This window comes from Lytechinus pictus, chromosome 14 (genome assembly GCF_037042905.1).
Source record: "Lytechinus pictus isolate F3 Inbred chromosome 14, Lp3.0, whole genome shotgun sequence".
Lineage (NCBI taxonomy): Eukaryota > Metazoa > Echinodermata > Echinoidea > Temnopleuroida > Toxopneustidae > Lytechinus > Lytechinus pictus.
Window position 1 is genome coordinate 13,021,641 of NC_087258.1, and position 23,118 is coordinate 13,044,758.

The window sequence follows — 23,118 nt, forward strand, 5'->3', positions numbered from 1 at the left end:
TCATAAACCCATCAAGTTATTGTGAGTTAAGAATTATTCAAAAGCCTTGTCCCGTTCGCGCCCTCTCCTCGTTCCTCTCTTCTCTTCATATAGGGCCTACCCCTTCTGAGTTCCTTCCTAACTATTGCAGCGTAGATTGTGGGTAATTTGTGGTACCAACTGCGATCATTTTTACACATCAATATTATTTTGTTATCATGATCAACATTAAACTAATTTTTGTCCATTGAAAATGAGGCTGTAGTCCAGTGCCTGTAATTATAATGAATATAGTGTGTATATTATTTTTATATCTGGAAAGACTGCAGTGCCGATTTGGGCACCCCTCGGTAAATCAATAATTTTATCTGTAGAAAATGAAGACTACCTCTTAGCTGTTAGGGGTCTTTTGCATGGAACTATAATAATTAATTGTAATTCTGCAGCTATTGGCAACCATGATGACCAAATAGCCAATTCAAATCAAGGTTTCATATCAAACATCGATTACAAAATCAACCTCAATGGTTTATGCAAAGGGTGTCAGCAAGAACATTTTTTTTCTTTCTGCCTCTTCACCCTAAGTCATCTTCCGTCAGTTCATGACAAACATCCGCCACATTCTTCTCTCTAAAAAAAATACTTGTTTGTCTCATTCATTTTATAGAAAATCTTGTCAACACAATGCCATTAAAATTAATTAATTTCCCTTTCGCCAACTTGAATGTCACTCGAGGCTTCGTCCTCAGTTCAGAATGGTGAATATTATAATGGTAATCTTAGTTAATACAAATAAGCGTGTTATTAATTAGTGCTAGATGATTTAAAAGCATATCGACTCTTTTATAAATTGTATAAGCTCATCTTCCATTAAGGTTATTAATGCGTCTGAAGGAAAAGTCACTTTTTGATCTGGTATCAAATCCTTATTTCGTCTGTTGTCTGGTTGGTAATCTGTGGTGGATTTTTGTTTTGATGTATCATAATTTATTGGCGTCTTAATTGAAAGGGCAAACAGAGCGTGGGGGCAGGGCATGGCCTCACTTTGTAATGTGTGTATCATACAAATAGCTGATCAAGAAAGTGATCTTGAAAAGCTTGTGGTACATAAATGGAAAGCAGGGGGTCAGAAATTAAAGGTTCTTCCATTTTACAGTGTTGATACACTTTCAGTTACAATAAGCATTACCTTCTAAAGGCACATGATAAAGCAGTTTTAAGTAGTTATATAAATGGTTGTAAAGTATTCGGCTGTTAAAGATATTCGACTGATCTATGAAATGATAATGAAATGAAAGAATAGATAAGGGTCGAGCGGGAGAGTGATGTAACTTACAGTAAGAAAAGGTTGGAAAACGCAAATGGTAGCCTAGGGACGGATCCAGGATTTTCCAAAGGGGGGGGGGGGTACATTTTTACAAAGAAATATTTGACAAGCAAAAAAAATAGGTTTTCAACCAAAAAGTAAGTACACTTTGCCCAAGAAAAAAATTGACAAGCCAAAAAAGGTCTTCACTTTCAAAGGGGGGGGGGGGGCACACATGTGTTTTAAAGGCTTTTACATTGCGAAATGTTCATTGTGCCTCTCAAGGGGGAGGACGAGCCGGCTGTGCCCCCATTGGATCCACCAGTGTGTTAGCCCCTTTCCACCCTTCAGCCGCTTGTATTTTAGAGTGGAAAATTCTCTCTCTATAAAAAAACCCAGGAATGTATCAAATTTTCATTGTAAGCGTCTTCCATCTATATCATTTTCCTTGTGTTTCTTCATGTTGAAAGTAAAAGTTTTCTATTGAAAAAAAAAATGCAACAAGCTCGCAGAAGGCATGCAGAGGGTAAGGAGATGGGGAAGGGAAATGCGATACCAAAAATAATTTTTAATGCCTGGAGAAGTTTGACAACACATGAAAAATGAACTTATGAGAAAATTTGATTAAATAGATATCCCATGGCTACCCCGTTTACTTCAATGATTGATGCCACACGCTCGTTTTCTTTTCCCCATAAACGGAATACGCCAAACCCTCGAGAGCGCAACCGAGCACAGTCATATGGATTGTTCACGGAGGTAACATTTAGATATTTTCATCATATTTCCTTTCTCTGACCATCGAGTTAATGATTTCCTTGCGATTTGCAGACTAATAGTAAGCAAGTCACGACCTTCGAAATACACTGATAAGGAAAAGGAAAGGAACCGGCTGTTGCCCTATATTCAATCTTTTCTATTATGGTACTTTAATACACGTGGAAAATAGATGGATCAATCGCCATAGGTGTCGGATGACATTGCATGGGATTAGAAAAAAAGGATGAAACAGAATACAGCCCATTTATCATGAAGGCATTTAATACATTCATATCTCATCTAGATGACAATGAATGATACTCCCTCTGCCTCGTTTATTTTAATCTTGTTTCTTCCTGTTATACAATTTCAATCACATGATCCATTTTTTATCAGTTACCCGATATGTGTCAGCCAAAGAATCATTTCTCCCTATCCTCAAATCAGTCACTACCCTGTTCACACCCCTCTCCTATTCACGCTCTTTGATTTTATATTAATTTAAAAACGTCTCGTCTTTCTCGTTTACGTCCTCTTTGATCAATATCTATTTTCAAGTCTCCGTCTAATCCCCTATCTCCTCTCTCTCTACCCTATACCGAAATCGGGTTTTAATCTTAAATCTGGTTTAAATTTGCGGTTTATTGAGAGCCAATTGTAGCACAAATCTATCACGGTTTACAGATTCAATTTATCAGCTGAATAATTGACAATGAAATAATTCAGATCTACTTTGTAGTTTAGTATCTTAATTGTTCGTTATCATTAAAAGCATGACAAAGAAGTGCAGTAAACACATCAAATGTACAATGTACACAATTTTTTCGCAATTTTTGGCTTTATATAATTTTAGCAAAGAGTTAGACTATGGCCTAAGTTGAACTGGACATCAGATTACGAGCCAATAATAAAGAGGTCTCACCCTTGAATAAGAGATGTTTTTAGTCTCTGTTCTGCAATGTTTCATGATTTTTATTAATTATTTATTATTTTCTTGATTTTGTACTCTAATCGTGTAATAATTCTTGTAAATATTGTGATTTTCTTGATTTTTTAAATAAAAACAGAATTATAAAAAGAGGTCCTTCATTTCGTTCCTGATCTTTCTTCTTCTTGCCTACACAGTAAAAAAATAGCACAATGTTTAAGCCTGTCACTCTACATGCTCTAACAACAAGTTGTTTAATTTTTTTGTAATTGTTTAACAAGTTTAAATAGTTGTTTAAAAAATTTAACCAGTTGTCTAGAAAGTTGAAATAGTTGTCTGAAAAGTTTAAACAGTTGTTTAAGAGGTTTTAACAGTAGTTGTTAGAGGGACGGGCTTAAAGGACATGCTTACATTTTTAAACAGCGTTTTTTTGTTACAGTGTGCAGTTGCGTAAATCTATTCTTTAGCGTGGTACCCCGTCTCTTCTTGCATCTTTCTCTCCGCTCCGTCATCCAATTTACTTCCCCCACCTCTTTTACCATTATACTTCCCTCCTCCCATATCTGGTGGGTGTCTCATTAAGTTGTTCGTAAGTTACGAGCGACTTTACGAACGACTGGTGATCCTTTCTTGAGGTAAATTACGCGCACCATTGGTGTGGATTTAGCGCCTAAGAAAGGATCATATGAAACACCCACCAGGTTATATCCTCCTCTACTGAATGAGAATACTCTCATCAATCAAATGCTTTCCGAGTGTATTCACGTGGGATGCTAACAATGATTACTGCGGTACCTGTAAAGTTGGTATAGAATCTACGCGTAGTATTCTGATGTATGGATTGATATCAAAATGCAAAAGACGAATGGATATCTGGAAATATTGAACTTTTTAAATTAGCGAGATGAATGAAACAAAAGATTGTTATGAATTCTTACGATTTCAGTGATTTATAGACCTACACTGTGCAGACATAATTATTCTTACAGTTTCATGCTACTTGCAATAACGTGCACGCCATACATGCATATAAATGGTGGTGATTCAACTGTTTATAAGAGAGATTTCGATAAGGATCTGTGTGTGAGGGTGTGTAGGCATATGTGTGTAAATTGAATGAAAAGCAGTAAAACTTGCAAAAAGTTCATTTTCGTAATTTACACATTCCTAATTCATATTATGCATTTTAAAACTAAAGCTTATGTACGACACCCCTCATAAATCCACCATTTTATTGCTTATTTACCTCGCAAATACCATAGAAGGTTGTTTTGGGGATAAACACACACCCTTAACTCTGAATGGTGTTCGATATAACTGACAAGTATGGTGTCTTAAATGGCGCCATATAATTAGGAAACCAATCTGCAAACAAGGTCGCAAATTATCGCGCCTACTGCATGCCTAAACGTGCATGTTACAGCATCTCATAAAACATGTGGACATCTTTATTGGGAAAGCCGTGCCCGTATCAATGACATGCCATAATTGCTGCACTCCCATCGAGTAAGCTATTTAAGTAATTCCAAAGATCCTGAAGATGGGAGGTCAAATCAGATTAGTTTCTAACAGTTGTAGTAGAAGTGATGATGATACCTATCTTTCGATTCCCTATGGGTTTCCTCTTCCAAGCATTTTCGCAGTCGTTCTTTATAATCTCAAATTAAGTATCGAATTTGATTTCTACATGATATTAATTAATGATTTGTTGATTCTTTAACCGTTTGTTTATTTTTTTTTAGATTAAACCTTCTTGTACTTCATGTGATAAAACGTAATACCAACATGTAAGATCTAAAAACTACTATAATACAACTGAATAAGTGGTCATCTCTTATGACCCAAGACTTTCATTATCATGAATTAAAAAAAGATTTGCTACCTTCATTGTAAGTAATAAGTACCTACATGATCTAAGTGAGATATTATCGCGAAGGATAACATGGATAAGGCAATCATATTGAGACTATTGTGGATTACACAATAATCTAAGAGTAGAATAAGGCACACTATGTGCATTTAACAGGGAGTATCCGAAGTATGAAGGTTGTTTCATTCAAGGCTAGTGATTGGCGCCCCTTTTTAAAGCACATTTTATTTTAAAATAAGTGATTCTGCATGCTGCATGAGACGTGCTCATGAATTTGATTACCGTCGGGTGATATTGATGGTTTATTAAGGTTAGGTGAATCATTCGAATTCAATCGATTTCTCATCTGAGAACAATCATCCAGTGATGATGATAGTGAATTTTAGCAATCACTTCTCAGACGCTTTCTGTAACGCTGATAATTCTTTGTCAAAAGCCATTCATAACATAACATAAACAGCGTGCTTGATTTTTAAACAGCGTTTTTACAGTGTTAAAAGAGAGAAAAAATGATTTGTTAAAGGTTAGATACTTGTGATATCTACATGTACAAGGCTAAAAGTTCTACTTTACTGTATTCATCCCCCTGGATTCCTGGAATATAAAAATTCTGCACAAGATATATTCTTTCCCGCAACAATAAAGCCCTATAAGGTTAGGTGAATTATTCGAATTCAATCGATCTCTCATCTGAGAAAGATCATCCAGTGATAATAATAGTGAATTTCAGCAATTACTTCTCAGACGCTTTCTATAACGCTGATAATCTTTTGTCAAAAGCCCTTCATAACAAAGCAGTCTTTGTCAAAAATCGGTGAATCAAAACAGCAGTGTCGTCCTGGACTCTGGACAAATGACATATTTGCCATTTTCGTCCGGTCCAGATATGAAGACGCTGTGATGTCCCGGGCCACCAACTTTCGACAATGACCTCTAAACTGTCCATTGTGATTTGACGGGAATTTTCAATAGATTGTCAAGGTTCAAAAAAGCGTCTGTGAGGTGGATGCTAAAATACGCTATTGACCACCTACATTTCAGTTTGTTCACATTGAAAAAAAAAACACGTTGTTTAAGCCTGTCATTCTAACAAGTTGTTTAAACTTTTCAAACAACTTGTTTAAAAGGTTTAAACAGTTGTTTAAAAAGTTGTTAGAGTGACGGGCTTAACATTTTAAACACCGCTTTTACCATGTTTACAGTGTTAAGAGAGAGAGAGAGAGAGAAAATAATGAATTTTTCAGGTTAGATACTTGCAATAACGTATTCATCTCCCTAGAATATAGGAATTCTGCACAAGATATATATTTCCCGCAATAATAAAGCCTTGTAAAAAAAAAACAAATAATAAAGCCTTGTAAAAAAAAAACAAAGTATATACATAAATTCAATTTTGCTTTCGTTCTCTATAATATTCAAAACCTCCGTCATGTTACTGGACATAATATTCCATCAGAGTTGGCAGTATTGAAAGGAAATTATATTTTTTAACAGGACCCCGTTTTAAAACAAACGTTTAATCGCTCAATTAAAAAATACGTTAAGTTTCCTCCTTGGTAATGTTGATGTTGGTTCTCATATTTTTCGAGAGAGGCATGTATAATAATACATCGCTTGGCCTCCAATAAAAAGTAATACGATAGAAATGCAATGCCATTACAATTCGGTAAATAGAGCTACGGAGTTGAAAATCTTGTGTTCCACAGTTATTGACAAAGTAATTGCATTGTAGATTCATTTGATATTAATGACATATATTATTCAGTAAGGGCAAACGGTTTCTGCTGTAAACAGTCGAAAGCAAGGATTGTTATTTTGGAAGACGGTGCAATTATGAATGGGGAGGGGGGGGGGTGGGGAGAAAGAGTTACGGAACAATTGTCACGGTTGTAGCGTGGGGAATTATATAAAGAGAGAGAGACAGAGAAGAAGAATGTATAGAAAGGACTTATGGGAGGAAGGGAAGGAGAGTATTGGGATAGATTGGAATGAAGAAGAAGATGTTGATGAAGAAGAACAAAAAGGAGAAGAAGGAGGAGGAGGAGAAGTGACAGTGAGTACAGTCATGGTAATGACAATAGTAAAAGCTGAAAAAGTGAAGAAATAGAACTAGCCGTTCCGGGGAAAATAGAAAGAGAAGGAAAGGGGTGTACAATGTGTGTGTAGAGAGAGACAGAGGGAAGAGGAGGGGGGGGGGGGGGCGGTATACAGGTTGGCAATATTACACAGATTACTCTATTTTGAAAAAAAGTAACGAAAGTCATGAAACTTACAAAGAATGATAAAATGCATCCATGCTCAGATAAATGAGGATTGTATACAGTTTTATTCAGAGAGCTTTATCTCCCTTCTTTAACATTACTATCTCTTTACTTCTTTGCTATCTATAGAAACGAACTTTATTATTAGAAACGTTAATGTAAGAGGAGCACATTGCCCTTCACAAGTGCTCCATGTAGTGGCTTCAATTACTACGAGGCAGCGAAATGTTAAGAATAGCGTTAAAATAGGAACATGATGAGGAGTGATATTACGTGACCTTTTTATAAGCTGCCAATCGCGTATCTCTTTCACCACACGCATCAAAATAAACATGACCAAGACCGCTTGGAAATACCACGAAATAATCTCTATCCAGAACAAGGAGTAATGCAATAGTCCAAACAATTAACGAATTCTGCAAGAGAAAAGAGGTGGAGATGGTGGTGGGGGGGGGGGTGGTCTTTCATTTGTAAATATTCCTGGCTTTGTCAACCTCTATTCTCACCTCTACCCACCAAACACAGTATGTAAGAGATGTCATATCTGTGATACAACACACACCCACACCCGAAAACGATTTCCCAAGGGGGGGGATTTTTGTACAGAAAACAATTAAAAAGCCCCCCCCCCCAAAAAAAAAAAAAAAAAAAAAAAAAAAAAAAGAGGTTTTCACTCCCAACTTATGGTGATTAATGTCAGAAAAAAAATGACTAGCAAAGAAAAAAGAAAAGAATAAAAAGGCCCTCACTTGGTAATGCATGGCATACCCCCTAACAAATATTTGTTATGGCTCTCAAAGGGGGGGGGGGGGGGGGGCACGGGTCGGATGTGCCCTTACCCTTACCTGGATCCTCCACTGCATGTCTACTGAAAATTGCCAAAACACCTCCCCATTATGACATCATTAACGTTAATGACTCGACAACACAGCTTGCATTGTTGAGGGAAAGGGTATCATTCTGAGAGTCTAATTGGCCTGGCTATCGTTGTATGTATTAATGATATCGTTATACAGTAATGAACGAAGGGAATGTTGTTATCTATGAAAACGAAATCGACCCACTTAAAAAACAAGGAGAAACAAAAACACCATTAACGACACTAAGAACATGTTCTATATCCAAGTAGGTACATAAGGTCCGGAACTCTGCTTAGTATGGAAGTAAAGTTATATAGCTTTATTTGTGATTGAGTGCAAACTTTGCATTAACGACAAAGCACCACCTGCGTAAAAAAATTAATGTAATATCAGTGTGGTAAAAAAGTCATGTAAACTTGTCCTATGAAAAAATATGTTTACAACTCAAAGAAAACCTCATTATGATCATTAATGAGACTTTTTGTCCTTGCGATTATCATCAAAATCAGGGTACTCTGATTAACCAAGGGGAAGGACTATATCTATGAATAGAAAAGTAACATACAGCTAAGAAGATATCATACCATATCAGATAAAAAAACATCATTATAACGCTGTTTTCGATCATTCGTCTGACAATAATTAATCTACGTCAGAAATAATATTAAAGGTGTTTTTCTTTCCGTAAAGAGATTTTCGTCAAGGCATTGATTAAGATCATTTATTAATGAGACTTGTTGTCTTTGTGATTATCATCAAAATCATGGTATTCTCTTTAAAAAAACATCGTTATTCTTCTGACAATAATTACTCTACGTCAACAATAATATTAAAGATGTTTTTTCTTTTCGTAAAGAAATTCTCGTTAAAGCAACTTTTATTCTTTGTAGCTGCAGCTAATCCCGGTAAAAGACAAATTCTCATCCTGTTGATCAAAACAACTTTACAAGTAATACTTCACAGCACTAGCGTACCTACGGGGGGCAGAGGGGGCAGTCTGCCCCCCCCCCCCTGACGAGCCACAACCCATGCAAAGGACGTATCCCTGCCCCCCTGACGAGCTTGAAAGACCTTTTTTGCCCCCCTGACGAGCTTGAAGACCTTTATTACCCCCCTGACGAGCTTGAAGCTCTTTTTTTTTTTTGCTTGTCAATTTTTTATCTGGTACGAAATCCTTCATTTGTGATTGAAGACCTTTTTTTTTGCTTGTCAATCTTTTTTCTGGTACGAAATCCTTCATTTGTGATTGAAGACCTTTTTTTTTTTTTTTTTTTTTTGGCTTGTCAAATTTTTCATTAAAATACCTGATGTTATTGATATTGAAATCACAAGTGAATTTGTTTGTTTTCAACCTTAATGTAGTTTTCATCTAGCCATTTTCTCCCTTTTACTAATCATTCTGCTTTCGTTTTCACCAACGTTGGTTGCGTCCTCATGCATGATACACTCTTAATACAAATCAGTCAAATTGACTAGATCAGTACTCACCGGGGTGGAACTGACTAGTTACATTTCTGAGGTATATTTTAGTCGGAAATAACTCTGTTCTAGTAAAATACAACTAGAAAATAGTCAAATATGACTAGAATAACAAATTCACCCAGCTGACCCTTTTAGATAGTCATTTTGGTTAATTTGTTTTGAAAGTGTACCCTACAGCTGCTTAAACCCTTTTGACTGTCGCAGACTACTTCACTTCACAAACTTCCCAAACTTAGCCACCCCCACGCCTGCGCCATTAAGATCTGTTTCATCTCGTGGAATTCCTCACCGCATTCTGTGCACTTCTTAAAATAGCTGTAATGAATTCTCTGGTAGAGCTCATGGACCACCTAAATTGAATTTATCCTCCATTTCGCTTCAGTTTCAGCTCTGATGGAGGTTCCATCTCCCCATCGTACCACATCTAATCTATCTACATAGATAGTAATACCTTTCCCTTCCTTTCGTCACTTATCATCTCTCCCCTCTCTCTCGCACAAACTATTTTTTCCCCTCAATCTCCGTTTCTCTTTCTCATAATAATTCCTCTTTGCCTTTCTGTCTATTCCACCATGGACCTATATCCCACTGACTTCGCTCTGTTCACTATTTCTCTCTCTCTCTCTTCGCAACAGTACACTGTACGTCGTCTATTCGTTGCAAGTCCATGGTCTATTCAACGCCCGTTTCTCCTTTTCTCCACCCCTCTCCCTTTTACCATCACCGGATGTGAGGGTGTGTGAGGGGGTGTGTGTGTGTGGCGGGGAGGGTGGGTAAAAACGTGCGAGTGTGCGCGTTTGTGTGAGCGGGTATTGTGCTATTGTATTGTGTGCTTTCATCAGTGTGCGTCATTCTTCGCTTCCCTCGATCTTCCTCCTTCTTTCTCCATCCCCAGGCATCTCGTATTCCGGTTGATTGTGTACTAGGCTTATAGATCGGGTATTGGTTTCCATGCTCATCAGTAACAAATGGTATCGATTAACGTGGTTCTAAATATTGGGTCTTTTTGTATAATTGAGCAAGGAGCCATGTCATACAACAAAAAATCGTTTCTTATATGTAATGGATATACAATACGCTGATCTTAATTTCCCTCGATGTTTCCAAAATTAATGAATAGTAATAAAGAAACGAATCTTGGAAAAAAAATTCAAACTATAAAAGGAACCCTCAGGGAGTGGAAAGGAAACGTTGGTAACAAGTGTAGCACATGACTCACTATGAAAAAACAACAACATTGATTTCGAAGATCTTGGATAGACATATAGGCCTATTAAGATTTTATTTATTTTCTCGCTGTTGCTGAGAGTAGAGAACTTATCTGCGTAGGCAATATACTGTTCAATTCCAATCCAAATTAAGAAAAGTCACTTGAAAAGCCAATGCTCGAGTTTTGTCATCTACTGTCTTATAGACGATGTAACATTTATAAGCATTTAAATAGAGAGTTTTCGCTCCACTGCGCACGAGGGATTCAATAATTCAGAAAATATCATGAAGGTCGAAACGACCTTCATGACAATGAACAGCCAAGACGTCTTTGTTAAAAAAATTATGAATCAAAACAGCAGCTTCGTCCTGGGCCCCGTCTTACAAAGAGTTGCGACTGATCTGATCAAACTCAACTATGGAAAGCCAGCAACGTCCACATCTAAAAATACATGTTTGTTCAGATTTATTTTCTAGATGTAATGTATTTTCATAAATTGATTGATTTATTGACAACTTGGTGTGTTTGCATTTTGTTTACAAGGCACACTTTGCAAATTACCTGTACAAAATATTATGACCACAATGGATTTCCATAGAGCTGCGATTTGATTTGATTTACTTTTTCTTCTGCATTCATCTGCTCATAACATTCGTATACAATACAATTTTCATTACGTAACAAACATAATATATCGGTAATTGAATTTGGTGTGAATCATAAAGAAAAAATACAAAATAAAAAAGTCATTATAAACAAATATGATGTATACTACCAACAAAGAAAATTTAACGTTACAGTTTGCAGGAGAAGGATTGTTATTATAAGCAGATTGCTTGAGAAAATGATTGGATCAATTGTATAAATCTGTGTGAGACGGGGCCCAGGACTCAGAACAAACGACACATTTGCATTTTTTCCCGCTGTTCTGGCTCACCAATTTTCAACAAAAACCTCCCAGATAATGAATATTCATGAATACATGAATATTCATGAATAGGAGCGCCTTGAGCACCTAACAAGGTGGATATGTGCGCAATATAAATACCCTATATTATTATTATTATTAATACATGCCTAGAACTGTTTTACCGGAATAATGCAAATCTTTAAAATTCAATAACTTTGTTATTTATCATCCAATTTTGATCAAATTTTCAGCATGTTGCTCTGTGAATCCAAATATATTTATTGAGATATAAATATCTTCCGCCTTGAGCATCCCTTTCATGGTGGAATCAGAACGATCGTCAACGCTCCGATTTATTCGGATGATCAATATGATATTTTACTGCCAATGACATCATCAGGCATTCATGTATACCTGTTACGCATGATGAGAATTCCGATCATGAACCATGCATGTTGTGCAAGGTTACCCTAGTATACCGGCTGTACTGGCATGAAGTCTGAAGGAAATATAAATTATTTGCTTCAGTGTTAAACATAATAGAAACCGATTCCAAAATTATAAAACATATTACTTTGTTTCGCGACAGATTTTTTTTTAAAATAAGTTTGATCATTAAAAAAGAAATCTCGGTCTAACTTATTCTTTACGTTTATCCCCATCCGTTATTTTTTCCTGAGCGATGCATCGAAATCTATCTTTATTAGCCAGGTAATTATTATACAAAGAAAGAGACCGGAAGATGTATAATACTGAAAGGCGAATTCCTCTGTGCTTGGAATCACACTATTTACAATTCAAGTAACTGCAAATTATGGTCAAATATTCACAGAAATCATTTCCCGATAGCTACCGAAAAATGCAAGGTCCCTTAATATTCCTATAATACTGAATAGGAGGACGTTGACATCATCTCTAGCTACATATACACCACTGGCGTAAATCCCGGGGGGGGGGGGGATGGGGGGGATATATCCCCCCACTTTTCGAGGAGGGGGGGATGGCCTGTACAAACATCCCCCCCCCACTTTTTACGAAAGAAAAAAAAAATCACAAGAGATAATTGTTTTATTGGTGAAAATTCTTCCTAAAATACCGCTTAACAAATAAAACAATATTATTGAATCATAAAATGCAAATAAAGAGCCAGTTCACCATTTCCAAACGAAATACTTATGTCCTTATTATAACATTGAAGAGAAATCCCGGTTTCTTCCAATTCATCAATGTTGGGGTCTTTGGGAAGGGATTAAGATGGAATGTCAATTTTTTTTCAATGTAATCTCTAATAAAACAATTAAACCATCATGGGGTAAAAAGATAATAATATTGGAGGGGTATTTGCCATATGGACATACAGTGGCGTAACTACGGGGGGGGGGGGGGGCATGGGGGGCACATGCTCCCCCCCCCATCGGCTGACCAAAACAAAAACGGGGAAATGGGGAAAAATAGAAAAGAGGGAGAAAGGAAGAGAAACGTAGTGGGAAAGAAAAAAATATTATTCATTATAATGTTGTATTATAATTATGTTATGTTACATGTTATGATAAAAATATTTGTTATGTAATCATTACATAACAAATATTTTTATCATAACTTCATGAAACATAATTTGCCCAGGGCCTACGTCTTCATAGTTCCTGGTGCTCGCATTGTCTGTTCAACGAGATATATAATCCTGTTGTACTAAAACATCCCGTTTTCAAGTCAATATAAACTAAATATATTTCCTAGCACTTGAGTTATCATTGTTTTATGTAGTGACATGAGCTTCTTTTACATGATTAAAAAGGCGATTGCCCAATGTTAAGGTCTTCGTATATATAAAAACATTTCATTCCGTGATTACGTTCGCATTAGTGGATTGGTGAGATATGTCTGCTCTTCATGAATTCCTAAAATCAGTCCTTGAAATGTCCCTTCTTCTGATCTGAATATCAAAAATTTTCAGCTCGCGCTTCGCGCTCGCATCATTTGGTTAATGAAATACGTATGGTCCTAGTTAATTCCTACAAAGAAACCTTAGAATGCCCCACTTCAGGTCTTAATTATCTAAATTATCTAAATGTTCAGCTCGCGCTTCACGCTCGCAATATTTGATTAGTGAGATGCGTATGATAATCATGATTGCAATGAGTACAAAAAGTGTTTCATGTGTTCAGATGTAACTCTAATAAAATCAGCAAGCGCTTGGCACTTGCATTAGATGACTATGGTGAGATATGCATACTCTTAATGGATTCCTAAAATATATTCCTTAAAATCTCGCTGTTTGGGGTCAAAATATACGAAAATTTCAGCTCGCGCTTCGCGCTCGCATTGTTTAGCGAGACAGGTACCTATCATGATTACACAAATTTGATTATAATGTCCCTTCTTAGGTGTGAATATAAAAAATTCAGCTCGCGCTTCGCGCTCGCATTATTTGATCAGTGAGATACATATCCGTTCAATGACATTGTCCTTAAAATGTCTCTATTAGGTCAGAATACCTAGCAACCGAGCGCGCTTCGCGCGCTCACTCAGTGATTCGAAAATTTTGCTGGTGCCCCCACAATGCCGTGACCCACGGTATGCCACTGTGGACATATCAATTACAATTCCTTGCATATCTAAAAACATGATAACAAAAAAAAAAGCCAAAATATTTCAGTCATCCCCCCCACCCCTCAACACGGATTTACGCCAGTGATATACACTAAATCGGATGAATTACAATTTTGGTGGGGGGGGGGGGGTCGGTAGTGTGCCAAGTATAATTCGATAATTCATCAATTTCTTTTTAATCTCAGATCATGATGCCTTGTTTAGCAAGTAATATATAAAAAAATAATGCCTCATTCATAAGTAACGTAATATTCTTTTCATTTCTCCATTTATTTTTCAAGTAAAATGCACAGCTTTTGAGTGCGTAATGAGGTAAAATTTTCGGTTGTGCTTTGTTTTGTTTTTCTGATTTTTCTTTTAATCGTTCAAATCATATTATTTTCAGCCTGGGGTATAGCCCTTTAATGTTCCAGAATTTATGAGTTGGCACAATAAAAGCGTTTTTTCACCGTTCTGTCGAAGAATTAGCCTCCCAAAAAGAGAAAACATCAGCCAGATGAAATTTGAAGACAGTCATGCTTTAAACAAATACACAGTTAACTCTAAAATTATTTTTTTGGGTTAAAAGTACGAGAGTGTATAGTTTATCGCGACGAAACCCGCCTTTTCTATCTGATATGCCTTCATATAAAAATATCTTCGATGTAAAAATAAATGAGCAGGCTTGTCATATTAACTTCCTACGTCATAACAGGGATGACACATACATAGTCTCACGTCGAGAACATAACGATTAATCTCCATCTACACAGGCTACCTTAGACGAAACACCTGTTTATGTCATCAGAAAGCTGATCTTTTCATATTTGTCTTTAGCATGTTTAAAGCCCGTCTAAATTAGCGTTGGCAAACATTCAATAATGTAAATAAGCTAACACTTTAATCTCATCAAAGTGTAATAATCGTTGATTTTTTTTCCTTCATTGAATCTTAATGGGTACCTAAGGCTGAAAATAATATTTGAACAGATGAAGGAAAAACATACAAACAAAACACTGAAAACTTGACTAAAAATCGGACAAGGAATGGCAAATTTAAGACATTGCAAAGATTTGCATTTTTTCGGGGAAACAGCTCTATGCAAGTCTTCATGAATATTCAATGAACAAACTGATGATGTCATGTCCCCAACTGTATTTTATAATATAAAATTATGTTTATTCAAGTTTTTTTCCTCAAAGAACCAAAACATTGGATTGACAACTGATTCAATGAAATAGACAGTCATTGTTGTAACTTATTTTGATACGAGGAAACGATATTATTCACACACATATGAAACAAGTGGAACGCCTCTGGCAGTCTCGCCTGCATTACGCGATTCAATAAAGCAACAGTGCTTTGACCTTAGTCATGTGACCTGAAACTCAGGCAGGATATCTTCAGTGATACATTATTAATCTTATGTCCAAGTTTCATGAACTAGGTCCATACTTTTTAGGTTATGATGACATTTCGATAACTTAACCTTGGTTAAGATTTGATGTTGACGACGCCGCCGCCTTCTGAAATGCGGCGCCTACAGTCTCGCTCTGCTATGCAGGCGAGACAAAAATGAATTATGATTTCATGCAATAACATAAGAAAAATGAAAGTGTGAATGTGACATCATCAGTCCACCTAATGAATATTCATGACGACGTGCATATTATACATGTTTTCACAAATTTAAAATTCAATAACTTCGTTATTTGTTATCCGATTTAAATGAAATTTTCAGAATTTCGCCCATTGAATCTTCCTCTATTTATTTGGATGTAATTATTTCAGCCCGGAGTACCCCTTTAAAATATGATTTTTAAAAAAAATTTGAGGATATTTAGTGCCCTCTGTCGGTAATATTTTCTTTTAAAATGCAATTTGAACATCTATCTTACAAATTTAGTGAGTGTATATCTGAACGCTAAAAGATTAAGTCCTGAATTGTTCAGTCAAATCTACGCTCAGGAAATGGTTTTACACCCAAAGGCAAAATGGAATATTGAATAACACTTTTGGGGGAAAATGAATTAAAAAAACTGAGGAAAGGTTACCATTCAGCATACGCATACATTGGTGAAAAGAAGCAACACAGATACTCTATTTGCGAACGAGCGAGGTGGGCGAGCCGAAAATCATCAATCGAAAAAATCAATTTAATCACCTATCTTTTTCCAACAGAACTCTAAAATTGAAATGTTAAATCAACATTTGTAAGGTTGGAGGAGTGACAACCTTTTCTATATGTTACATTTACCACTTTAATTGGTTCGAACCAACACTTAAAATGTTGGATTCAGCTTCATGCAATGTTGGGTATAACATCTGGAAAAGGTTGTTACTCTCAAACCTTTCAAATGTTGATGTAACATTTCATTTTTAGAGTGAGCAAACTACAAGGGGATTGATATAGTATTCACAGGCCGCTGATATTGAAATATAAAGTTTCTTAAGAATCCGTATCAGGGGCCGCGGAACGGTTTTCAAAGTGGGGGGGGGGGGGGGGCTGAGCCAAAAGTGGGGGGCTGACCATGCAAAAAATCACAATCGTATGGACATTTTTACGTTTTTGTACATGGTTTTGGAAAAAAGTGGGGGGGGGGCTGAAGCCCTCCCCCCCCCCCCGCTTCGGCGGCCCCTGCGTGTTATGTCTGACCATATAAATCACAAGCAAACAACAGTGTGGTAAAATATATTTGAAAATATTGAAACAAAATATGACATCATCGCCAAATTGTGCCGATTAATTTACTATCAGTACCTAGAAAATGTAGAATGCATATATCATATTACTTTAAAAACCTATTTTGGGGAACATGTGTATTGTATAGTTCAATAAAATCGGAAAACATTCAAACCAAACACCTTTCCATCATTATAACATGTTTTATGATTGCCAGACGCGTAATCATGCGATGCTTCATATAGATCAAAATTCACATAACCCATAATTAATCATTAAGCAAACGCGTCTAAGATGGTTGATTTACTACCAGTACTCTCGATGAGTGTCTTTTTTGGGACCACTCATCAGTATTCTACCATGTTTTATTGTTTGTTTGGATAGAGTCACGAAGGTCTTTAATCACCTGTTATTTTGTATTAAAGTTCGATGGATTTGGAGCAGAGGGAGAGTGAGTGAGATAGATATAGAGGAACAGCAAAAAAATAAATGAAAGAGAGAGAGCGGTGGCAAAGACACACATGCATGAAGAGAAGCAAACGGAGATGGAGGTATAAAGAAAAAAGGTCAGGAGAGGGGGGAAGACGGGGGCGTTGGAGGTGTTTGTGTGGAAGAAGTAAAGGTGGAGATGAAGAGAGATTCAGAGACAAAAGAGAGAGAGAGAGAGAGTTGCAATACAGAGAGAGAGGGGAGAGAGAGTAACAGTACGAGGACGGGAGGGAGGGGGAGAGAGTTAGAGAGAGTTGCATGACATTGGTGCGCATGAGATCTTGAAAGTCATTTGGGAGAGAGATAGTGAGGCAATAAAAACCCAATAGCTAAGCGCGGGAACTATTTTCGGCGCCACGACATTTCGAACGCAGATGCTAATGTTAAGACAGAGAATGTGATTTATTCTAAATGGGATTTATGACACCATGCCTGCAGTGTCTAATAGCATATTTCTTATGGTACCAAGGAGGAAAAATGCAAATAATGACCTTCCCTACACACTAAGGACATATAAGAGTCTATACATTTACGTTTTCGGGACAAACAGGGAAAATGGGGGATTGATTTAAATACATAACGGTCTCGTGGGCAGTTACTATTTTCACCGATAAAATTACCGAATAATGCGTTTCTTGAACCTTCTTCAAAGCAAAACCGTGCAAACGGGGTTTTCATCATGTTATGCGAACTAACAGGAGTTGAGAAAAAGAATATTCGTAGCGGTAGAAGCACTGAAAGAAAGAGGGGGAGTGAGAGGGGGAGAGGGGGGAGGGGGATGCATTCCCACTTTCCATGCACACAAAAACAAAGAGCGGTCGATGGAGGGGGAGGGGGGCATGTCTGAGCGTTTGCATATACATGTGTTGGGAGGAGGAGGATAGAAAGTGTGTGTGTGGGTGTGTGTGGAGAGAGAGACAGAAAGAAATGAGAATATTTGAAAGAAATGATAGAAATAGCGAATAAGAATATTGGCAGTGATAAAAGCACTGAAAGAGAGAGAGGAGAAAGGGGGAGAGCATTCCCACTTTCTATGTACACAAAAGAGAGGCCGATGGAGGGGGGGGGGGCTGATTGTCTGTGCGTACTTGCATATACATGGGGGTAGGGAGGGGGTGGAGAGAAAGCGTGTGTGTATGGAGAGAGACAGAGGGATAGAGAAAATAGAGAAAATAGTTAAAAGAAATAAGGAGTAAAAAGTAATCACTTCGCATTCAACTGGCGCCATTTTCTTGACTATACATCTACCATAGATCACCAAAAACTTAAAAATACATTGCCCTCCCTTAGGCAAGCTTTACACATGCCCTAAACAGATATGAATCAAGGATACTATTGCAGAAATATTCATCTTTCGTTGAAATCTCTTTCGCATTCGACCCATCTGCCAGTTTTAGCAACTTCTCGTTCACAAACATGAGTAGCCTAGGTGGTATAATTACCGGTGACCTTTCTGAACAACTGCTACCGGAGATGGGGGCCCCCCAAAGTGACTTTTCTCTTTTTTTTTAATAGAAAATCATGAGCATGATGAAGGGCAAGGAAACGTGTTGGCGGTAATTCACACCCGAAGCACAAGTTAGATAATTATCGTGGAGGGCATTCCGTACGCCGTCCGGTGTTTTCTCCAACAACCATGATCGGATTACCATCATCTTATAACACGTGATCAAAAGGCGAAGATGGCAAAATCTGATTAAATCATAATTTCATATTATCAGAAACACATGTGTCCCGATGGAGTGAATTGTAGCTATAGCTCCATGGTCTTGTATCATGTGTGTAGCATGTTGTAAGATAACATACCAACAGAGGCGTCGATCCTGGGGTGGGGGGCAGGAGGAGGGGGGGGGGCGATCGCTCCACCAATGAAAATATTGGGGGGCAAACATATCGTTTTGCCCCCCAATAATTCCGGATGTGCAAAAATAAAATAAGATTATAATGTTACACAGAAATCGGCAAGCGAGATTGAGATACACAACTTGTGATTTATTTAAAATCGTGCTCAGTATGTCCGCTTTTCAGATTGGAATATAAAAATTTTCATCTTTAGCAAAAACCCATACTTTTCACGATTAAATAGGTGAATAGAATGTCCCGTTTTCAGTTCTAAACCTCAAAAGAACCCCCTCTTCGATTTGCAATAATCTTTTGTTGGATATATATCTTGTTCTTCATTAAATTAAACTGTCATTTTTTTCAGATCGAAATATCAAAATTTTCTATTGTTCTTTAAGATACCCATCTTAATCATTGGTACCAAAAATACTTAGCATATCAAGCTTTCAGGTCAGAATATAAAGAAATTTTCAGCTCGCTCTCGGCGCTCGCATTATCTGTGTAGTATACTAACAAATTTCAGCTCGCGCTTCGCGCTCACATTTATTTGTTGGTGAGATTTGTGTCTCTTTCTCGTGAGTCATATATATATATATATATATATATATATATATATATATATAGGCCTATGTGTGTGTGCGTGGGTGAGTTCGTTTGTTTTGTGTAATCGAGCGCCTTTGGAACGTTGATTCATGATTTTGCCCCACCCCCAATCTGAAAAATGGATCGACGCCCCTGCATACCAATTTGGGAGGGGGGGGGGGGGGGGGTCGGCTACATACAGTCTACGACCTATTGAGAATTCAACGAACAGATAAAATAACCCAACTGGATTTCTCATAATATATTATTTGCTTAAATTCGTTTGTTAAACTTTTTCTTGCGAATCGTGGGCCTATATTTTGCCATAATTCAAGTTTAACTGTTAGAAATGAAGACAATATAAAACAGAGACAAATATCATCGAATCCCTTTTGGAATATAATATTTGACCATCACGTGGCTTACGTCACGTTATGAGAAAAAAAACCACTCAGAATATGTCGAAGTCATAAACCTATATCCTATCATAATTATAAGCCTACCTTTGAAATGTTTTTTCCCTATTTACTACTCTGATGTTTGAAATCCAATAAACAAATAAACATTAGCAGAAACAAAATATAAATCTGAGAAATATGGAAAAAATTTATGCAAAAGTAAGTAAACTGGCCAAGGTAACCCTTCTTGCTATACTATCAAATAGGCCTAATCGCCGACGATAATCCTATCGATTATAATGACATTCGCAAAATATTTTGCACAATTTCTACGATGGATAAAAGGGATACAAGATGACGTTCATACAAAGAAATCTCACAAGAAACATACGCACACCACTGGGACCGAAAATAAACCGAATGCCTTTCAAATTCATGATAAAATCTAATCACTAAGTTCGCCAATGGCGAAGAATCAGTAATTTCTATCTTTCGACGGATGTTTTACACCTGACTTGTGTCATGGGTTCAGAATTCATTCTCTCGGAAGATGTGTTTCCATGTACATGCACGACATGTGTTGTGCGAACAAAACACGATTTGACCACAGACTCCTAAGCCAATTATGTACTGATCGTGCCGTTTTTTAAATCTCAGGTTTATCATGGTAAAAGCAACAAAATAGGAAATGAATTACAACGGAAGATTATATTTTTTCTAAATAAAATTCATCGTTTTAGGAGTAAGGAAATATTTTTCCCTTATTACAATCTCGTTCTGAATATTAATGTAATTTCGTCTACGAAAAAAATTGACAAGCCCCCCCCCAAAAAAAATATATATATCTTCGCTTTAAAAAAAAGGGGGGGGGGAGCACATTTGTGTTATAACGGCATATCAACATTACAAATTTAATCGTGCCTCTCAAGGGGGGGGGGGGGGCACGGTCCGGCTGTGCCCCTGGATCCGCCAGTGTATCTAGGAATATAATTATCAACTCATCGATCCTTATAAGTTTCTTCATGATTCCGCATTTCTTTTTCTCCTTCTTTCTCTTCTTCTTTTCTCTCTCCCCTTCTCTCAATCTCTCCCTCCCTCCACCCTTTTCTCTCTGTTTCTCTGGTATAGTATCCCTCTACATGGTACTTCTCCACTCTCCTGCTTTTACGACTGGTACCATTTGGTTTGTTGTATTTTTTCTCACCCTAAATCACGAAAACCAATCGTCAATATTGTAGAGCATTACCATCAATCAATATATTGAAACTGCTGGCCCAATTCAAACAAGAGTTGGTGTTAAATAAGCCTAGCTAGTCTTTAACGCGATCACCGTCTTCGTTTGGCCAAGCGATCCCCAAAGCGTGGAAATGTAAATACGATCGATTGAATTATTCGCGCGAAATCCAAGAAAGGAATAAGAGAAAGTTGTTTTCCAAACGGAGGTATCGCCTCCCAGGTATGTAAAAAGGTTGCCATTAACGGTATAACCATTCCATAACGTTAGATTGTATTTTCCAAAGCATGCATTTATTTGTGAAGCTGGATATTGTTATTTCCACCAGTAATACACGAAACGCCACTTTTCAATATGTACTTCAATGGGAGTTCGGGAAATAGATGCTTTCTCAGTCAGATATTGTTTCTTGTTTCATATGGCGGGAAAATATCACTGCCAAATACATATTTAAGGAAACTAGATTCTTTGCGCCTGAATAATCATTTCTTTATTTCGGTAATCTTTAAATGATTAATAAAATGAAAACATCCGACATTCAAGATAATCAACCTCTGAAATTGACTGTATTCACCTTTTCCTGAAATGTAGTTATTGTCTTGGGCTAATTTTGTTTCTTTTCCTCATGCAATCGTAGTAATCCTATATTTTGTGCCTGTATTTTATTTTACAGCTTGCTTCATTTAAGGCCAACAGATGATACATTTCAGGTATTTTGCATTGCAAATTGCATACACATGCATTCACATTTTGCTTTTGACTTATTCCATTACATCGTATACACTTTCGTTACAACGTGATGTTATTCTTTAAAAAAAAAAGAAACTTTACAACTTTCATGGTTTTCATAGATCTGATATAAGCCTATAGTCTACATCTCATCGTGTGTATCCTTATTGCATTTTTTTTCAATACCATGCATAATTTTCCTGTAAAACATATGCCCGAGGCCCCGGGTTTAAAACCAATTTCCATTTTCACTGTACGTCATCACCATCACTTTCAATTTATCAGCGCCTATATCAAATTAACCAAACCATTATCCTCTATATTTCCTTGTATTTATTTACAGACCCTAGTTTGAACGTGTTATCTATTATCAGATCGCACGAGATGCAGTGCTACTCCATCACCTTTGGCCACAAATTTAATGGGTATAAAAAAACCGAAATGCATTTGCCACCTACGTAATACAATTACATCGTGAAGATCACCTGCGATCGACGCATTTGATTAATTTCGAATGGCTTACATGAAATACCTTATGTTCATATAATACATACGTCGGTCGTATTAGCAGCTTTGTGTCGTTCAGTAATTACTATTGCTTCTTTGTGAATTGAGCGCTCTTTAATATGTGTTTTTTTTATATGTGAAGTCACACATTTCTTAAGGTAATGGTTTATGAATACGAAGCTTCCATTAACCCAAATTTCAATCGTGCTGTCCTGAACTGCATAGAGTAGAACCTATATGCCAATTTGATATGTTGGGCAATCTATGTATTGAATGACGTACATGAATTCATCATGGTAAACGTTTAATTAGCTTTAGTTGAGTTGTTCTCCGCACCAGAACACTTCAAATAAGTCTACATTAACGCAGTTACCTTTTACTACATGCACGATTATCTCTTTCACTGCAAAAAATAAAAAATAAATAAAAAAGAAAGAAAGACGACCCCACAAGATCAAAATTCCAAGGTGGTAAAGGCACCCGGATCATCGCCTGGAGGT